Consider the following 6,623-nt stretch of genomic DNA (forward strand, 5'->3'; position numbering starts at 1 on the left):
CAGGCAGGGTGTTCCACGCCCCTCCTACTCTCTGAGTAAAGAAACTACCTCTAACATCTGTCCGATATCTATCACCCCTCATCTTAAAGCTATGTCCCCTCGTGTTTGCCATCACCATCCGAGGAAAAAGACTCTATCCACCCTATCTAACCCTCGGATTATCTTATATGTCTCTATTAAATCACCTCTCCTCCTCCTTCTCTCCAATGAAAACAACCTCAAGTCCCTCAGCCTTTCCTCGTAAGACCTTCCCTCCATACCAGGCAACATCCTAGTAAATCTCCTCTGCACCCTTTCCATAGCTTCCACATCCTTCCTATAATGCGGTGACCAGAACTGCACGCAATACTCCAGGTGCGGTCTCACCAGAGTTTTGTACAGCTGCATCATGACCTCGTGGCTCCGAAACTCAATCCCCCTACTAATAAAAGCTAACACACCATATGCCTTCTTCACAGCCCTATTAACCTGGGTAGCAACTTTCAGGGATTTATGTACCTGGACACCAAGATCTTTCCGTTCATCTACACTACCAAGAATCTTCCCATTAACCCAGTACTCTGCATTCCTGTTACTCCTTCCAAAGTGAATCTCCTCACACTTTTCCGCATTAAACTCCATTTGCCATCTCTCAGCCCAGCTCTGCAGCCTATCTATGTCCCTCTGGAACCCTACAACATCCTTCGGCACTATCCACAGCTCCACCGACCTTTGTGTCATCCACAAATTTACTAACCCACCCTTCTACACCCTCTTCCAGGTCATTTATAAAAATGACAAACAGCAGTGGCCCCAAAACAGATCCTTGCGGTACACCACTAGTAACTAAACTCCAGGATGAACATTTGCCATCAACCACCACCCTCTGTCTTCTTTCAGCTAGCCAATTTCTGATCCAAAGCTCTAAATCACCTTCAACCCCATACTTCCGTATTTTCTGCAATAGCCTACCGTGGGGAACCTTATCAAACGCCTTACTGAAATCCATATACACCACATGCACTGCTTTACCCTCATCCACCTGTTTGGTCACCTTCTCGAAAAACTCAATAAGGTTTGTGAGGCACGACCTACCCTTCACAAAACCGTGCTGACTATCGCTAATGAACTTATTCTTTTCAAGATGATTATAAATCCTGTCTCTTACAACCTTTTCCAACATTTTACCCACAACCGAAGTAAGGCTCACAGGTCTATAATTACCAGGGCTGTCTCTACTCCCCTTCTTGAACAAGGGGACAACATTTGCTATCCTCCAGTCTTCCGGCATTATTCCTGTCGACAATGACGACATAAAGATCAGGGACAAAGGCTCTGCAATCTCCTCCCTGGCTTCCCAGAGAATCCTAGGGTAAATCCCATCTGGCCCAGGGGACTTATCTATTTTCACACTTTCCAAAATTGCTAACACCTCCTTGTGAACCTCAATCCCATCTAGCCTAGTAGTCTGAATCTCAGTATTCTCCTCGACAACATTTTCTTTCTCTACTGTAAATACTGACGAAAACTATTCATTTAACACTTCCCCTATCTCCTCTGATTCCACACACAACTTCCCACGACTACCCTTGATTGGCCCGAATCTAAGACTAGTCATTCTTTTATTCCTGATATACCTATAGAAAGCCTTAGGGTTTTCTCTGATCCTATCCGCCAATGACTTCTCGTGTCCTCTCCTTGCTCTTCTTAGCTCTCCCTTTAGATCCTTCCTGGCTAGCTTGTAACTCTCAAGCGCCCTAACTGAGCCTTCACGTCTCATCCTAACATAAGCCGCCTTCTTCCTCTTGACAAGCGCTTCAACTTCTTTAGTAAACCACGGCTCCCTTGCTCGACAACTTCCTCCCTGCCTGACAGGTACATACTTATCAAGGACACGCAGTAGCTGCTCCTTGAATAAGCTCCACATTTCGATTGTGCCCATCCCCTGCAGTTTCCTTCCCCATCCTACGCATCCTAAATCTTACCTAATCGCATCATAATTTCCTTTCCCCCAGCTATAATTCTTGCCCTGCGGTATATACCTGTCCCTGCCCATCGCTCAGGTAAACCTAACCGAATTGTGATCACTATCACCAAAGTGCTCACCTACATCTAAATCTAACGCCTGGCCGGGTTCATTACCCAGTACCAAATCCAATGTGGCATCGCCCCTGGTTGGCCTGTCTACATACTGTGTCAGAAAACCCTCCTGCACACACTGGACAAAAACTGACCCATCTAAAGTATTTCCAGTCAATATTTGGAAAGTTAAAGTCCCCCATAACAACTACCCTGTTACTCTCGCCCCTGTCGAGAATCATCTTCGCTATCCTTTCCTCTACATCTCTGGAACTATTCGGAGGTCTATAGAAGACTCCCCACAGGGTGACCTCTCTCCTGTTTCTAACCTCGGCCCATACAACCTCAGTAGACGAGTCCTCAAACGTCCTTTCTGCCGCTGTAATACTCTCCTTGATTAACAATGCCACACCCCCCCCTCTTTTACCATCTTCTCTGTTCTTACTGAAACATCTAAATCCCGGAACCTGCAACATCCATTCCTGCCCCTGCCCTACCCATGTCTCCGAAATGGTCACTACATCGAGATCCCAGGTACCAACCCATGCTGCAAGCTCACCCACCTTATTTCGGATGCTCCTGGCGTTGAAGTAGACACACTTTAAACCAAGTTCTTGCTTGCCAGTGCCCTCTTGCGTCCTTGTAACCTTATCCCTGACCTCACTACTCTCAACATCCTGTACACTGGAACTACAATTTAGGTTCCCATCCCCCTGCTGAATTAGTTTAAACCCCCCTGAAGAGCACTAGCAAATCTCCCCCCCAGGATATTGGTACCCCTCTGGTTCAGGTGAAGACCATCCTGTTTGTAGAGGTCCCACCTACCCCAGAAAGAGCCCCAATTATCCAGGAAACCAAAACCCTCCCTCCTACACCATCCCTGCAGACACGTGTTCAACTCCTCTCTCTCCCTATTCCTCGCTTCACTATCACGTGGCACGGGCAACAACCCAGAGATAACAACTCTGTTTGTTCTCGCTCTAAGCTTCCACCCTAGCTCCCTGAATTTCTGCCTTAAATCCCCATCTCTCTTTCTACCTATGTCGTTGGTGCCTATGTGGACCACGACTTAAGGATCCCAAAAACACGATCCGAGACATCACGAACCCTGGCACCTGGGAGGCAACACACCAACCGTGAGTCTCTCTTGTTCCCACAGAACCTCCTATCTGTTCCCCTAACTATGGAGTCCCCAATGACTAATGCTCTGCTTCTCCTCCCCCTTCCCTTCTGAGCAACAGGGACAGACTCTGTGCCAGAGACCTGTACCCCATTGCTTACCCCTGGTAAGTCGTCCCCCGCAACAGTATCCAAAACGGTATACCTGTTGTTGAGGGAAACGGCCACAGGGGATCCCTGCACTGCCTGCTGGTTCCTTCTCCTTCCCCTGATGGTAACCCATCTACCTACTTCTTTTACCTGAGGTGTGACTACCTCCCCACAACTCCTTTCAATAACCCCCTCCGCCTCCCGAATGATCCGAAGTTCATCCAGCTCCAGTTCCCTAACGCGGTTCTCGAGGAGCTGGAGTTGGGTGCACTTCCCACAGATGCAGTCAGCAGGGACACTCTTGGCGACCCTTACCTCCCACATTCTGCAGGAGGAACATGCAACTGCCTTAACCTCCATTCCCACTATTTTAAATTCCCAACAAATCTACTGACAAACCAAAAAGAAAAAGTCAAAACTTGTTAGGTTAGCAATCCGACGGACAGAACTTTTTAAATAAAAAGCTTACCTTATCAACACACCAGAGTTTACTCGTGCTTTCCCTGGGCGAGGGGATCGGGGACCGTGTTTACTCGTGCTTTCCCTGGGTGAGGGGATCGGGGACCGTGTTTACTCGTGCTTTCCCTGGGCGAGGGGATTGGGGACCGTGTTTACTCTCGCTTTCCCTGGGCGAGGGGATTGGGAACGTGTTTACTCTCGCTTTCCCTGGGCGAGGGGATCGGGGACCGTGTTTACTCGTGCTTTCCCTGGGCGAGGGGATTGGGAACGTGTTTACTCTCGCTTTCCCTGGGCGAGGGGATTGGGGACCGTGTTTACTCTCGCTTTCCCTGGGCGAGGGGATTGGGGACCGTGTTTACTCTCGCTTTCCCTGGGTGAGGGGATTGGGGACCGTGTTTACTCTCGCTTTCCCTGGGCGAGGGGATCGGGGACCGTGTTTACTCTCGCTTTCCCTGGGCGAGGGGATTGGGAACGTGTTTACTCTCGCTTTCCCTGGGTGAGGGGATTGGGGACCGTGTTTACTCTCGCTTTCCCTGGGTGAGGGGATTGGGGACCGTGTTTACTCTCGCTTTCCCTGGGCGAGGGGATCGGGGACCGTGTTTACTCGTGCTTTCCCTGGGCGAGGGGATTGGGAACGTGTTTACTCTCGCTTTCCCTTGGCGAGGGGATCGGGGACCGTGTTTACTCTCGCTTTCCCTGGGCGAGGGGATTGGGGACCGTGTTTACTCTCGCTTTCCCTGGGTGAGGGGATTGGGGACCGTGTTTACTCTCGCTTTCCCTGGGCGAGGGGATCGGGGACCGTGTTTACTCGTGCTTACCCTGGGTGAGGGGATCGGGGACCGTGTTTACTCGTGCTTTCCCTGGGCGAGGGGATCGGGGACCGTGTTTACTCTCGCTTTCCCTGGGCGAGGGGATCGGGGACCGTGTTTACTCTCGCTTTCTCTGGGCGAGGGGATTGGGGACCGTGTTTACTCGTGCTTTCCCTGGGTGAGGGGATTGGGGACCGTGTTTACTCGCTTTCCCCGGGCGAGGGGATTGGGGACCGTGTTTACTCTCACTGTCCCTGGGCGAGGGGATTGGGGACCGTGTTTACTCTCGCTTTCCCCGGGCGAGGGTATTGGGGACCGTGTTTACTCTCGCTTTCCCTGGGCGAGGGGATCGGGGACCGTGTTTACCCGTGCCTTCCCCGGGCGAGGGGATCGGGGACCGTGTTTACTCGTGCTTTCCCTGGGTGAGGGGATTGGGGACCGTGTTTACCCGTGCCTTCCCTGGGCGAGGGGATTGGGGACCGTGTTTACTCTCGCCTTCCCTGGGCGAGGGGATTGGGGACCGTGTTTACTCTCGCTTTCCCTGGGCGAGGGGATCGGGGACCGTGTTTACTCTCGATTTCCCTGGGCGAGGGGATTGGGGACCGTGTTTACTCTCGCTTTCCCTGGGTGAGGGGATCGGGGACCGTGTTTACTTGTGCTTTCCCTGGGCGAGGGGATCGGGGACCGTGTTTACTCGTGCTTTCCCTGGGCGAGGGGATCGGGGACCGTGTTTACTCGTGCTTTCCCTGGGTGAGGGGATCGGGGACCGTGTTTACTCGTGCTCGTGCTTACCCTGGGTGAGGGGATTGGGGACCGTGTTTACTCTCACTTTCCGTGGGCGAGGGGATCGGGGACCGTGTTTACTCTCGCTTTCCCTGGGCGAGGGGATCGGGGACCGTGTTTACTCTCGCTTTCCCTGGGCGAGGGGATCGGGGACCGTGTTTACTCTCGCTTTCCCTGGGCGAGGGGATCGGGGACCGTGTTTACTCTCGCTTTCCCTGGGCGAGGGGATCGGGGACCGTGTTTACTCTCGCTTTCCCCGGGCGAGGGGATCGGGGACCGTGTTTACTCTCACTTTCCGTGGGCGAGGGGATCGGGGACCGTGTTTACTCTCGCTTTCCCTGGGCGAGGGGATCGGGGACCGTGTTTACTCTCGCTTTCCCTGGGCGAGGGGATCGGGGACCGTGTTTACTCTCGCTTTCCCTGGGCGAGGGGATCGGGGACCGTGTTTACTCTCGCTTTCCCTGGGCGAGGGGATCGGGGACCGTGTTTATACCCGTGCCTTCCCTGGGCGAGGGGATCGGGAACCTTGTTTACCCGTGCCTTCCCTGGGCGAGGGGATTGGGGACCGTGTTTACTGTCGCTTTCCCTGGGCGAGGGGATCGGGGACCATGTTTACCCGTGCTTTCCCTGGGTGAGGGGATCGGGGACCGTGTTTAATCGTGCTTTCCCTGTGCGAGGGGATCGGGGACCGTGTTTACTCATGCTTTCCCTGGGTGAGGGGATCGGGGACCGTGTTCACTCGTGCTTTCCCTGTGCAAGGGGATCGGGGACCGTGTTTACTCTCGCTTTCCCTGGGTGAGGGGATCGGGAACCGTGTTTACTCATGCTTTCCCTGGGTGAGGGGATCGGGGACCGTGTTTACTCGTGCTTTCCCTGGGTGAGGGGATCGGGGACCGTGTTTACTCGTGCTTTCCCTGTGCGAGGGGATCGGGGACTGTGTTTACTCGTGCTTTCCCTGGGCGAGGGGATCGGGGACCGTGTTTACTCGTGCTTTCCCTGGGCGAGGGGATTGGGGACTGTGTTTACTCGTGCTTTCCACGTGCGAGGGGATCGGGGACCGTGTTTACTCGTGCTTTCCCTGTGCGAGGGGATCGGGGACCGTGTTTACTCGTGCTTTCCCTGGGTGAGGGGATCGGGGACCGTGTTTACTCTCGCCTTCCCTGGGCGAGGGGATCGGGGACCGTGTTTACTCGTGCTTTCCCTGGGTGAGGGGATCGGGGACCGTGTTTACTCTCGCTTTCCCTG

The sequence above is a fragment of the Heterodontus francisci genome, unplaced genomic scaffold, assembly GCF_036365525.1.
Source record: "Heterodontus francisci isolate sHetFra1 unplaced genomic scaffold, sHetFra1.hap1 HAP1_SCAFFOLD_1538, whole genome shotgun sequence".
In the NCBI taxonomy this organism is placed as follows: domain Eukaryota; kingdom Metazoa; phylum Chordata; class Chondrichthyes; order Heterodontiformes; family Heterodontidae; genus Heterodontus; species Heterodontus francisci.